The sequence below is a fragment of the Eimeria mitis genome, genomic scaffold (genome assembly GCF_000499745.2).
Source record: "Eimeria mitis Houghton genomic scaffold, Emh_scaff3592, whole genome shotgun sequence".
Taxonomy (NCBI): domain Eukaryota; phylum Apicomplexa; class Conoidasida; order Eucoccidiorida; family Eimeriidae; genus Eimeria; species Eimeria mitis.
Window position 1 is genome coordinate 1,989 of NW_013571937.1, and position 372 is coordinate 2,360.

The following is a 372-nucleotide window of genomic DNA, read 5'->3' on the forward strand; positions in this document are numbered from 1 at the left end:
CCTTTCGTTTTTTTTGGTGTGGCGGTGTACTTGTTTTTGCTTTAATTTGTATTGTTGCTGCTGCTGCTGCTGCTGCTACTGTTGCTGCTGCTGCTGCAGCTGTTTGTTTTTTTTATTATGCTGCTGCCTCCTCTTTGTGTATTTCTTTGTTCTATATGTCTCCTGCTGCTGTCTCCTTTTCATTTGTCTCTCTACTGCCTCCCTTAATCTGCTGCTGCTGTTGCTGCTGCTGCTGTTGCTGCTGCTGCTGCTGTTGCTGCTGCTGCTGCTGCTGCTGCAGGAAGCGCGAGGCTCGAGAATTTGCTATGCGCTTCGTTGAGGCCGCCGTGCAGGTAATCATAGTTTGCTGCTGCTGCTGGCAGCAGCAGCAGC

General features: G+C 50.3%; 1 protein-coding gene across 1 annotated transcript in view; it reads right to left on the reverse strand.

The window, feature by feature from the left end:
* The window catches only part of EMH_0067600 (uncharacterized protein), a gene marked incomplete at both ends in the record, with an annotated part of 2,698 nt that overhangs the window by 900 nt on the left and 1,426 nt on the right, over nt 1-372 (reverse strand). The gene's annotated exons all lie outside the window — the stretch shown is intronic.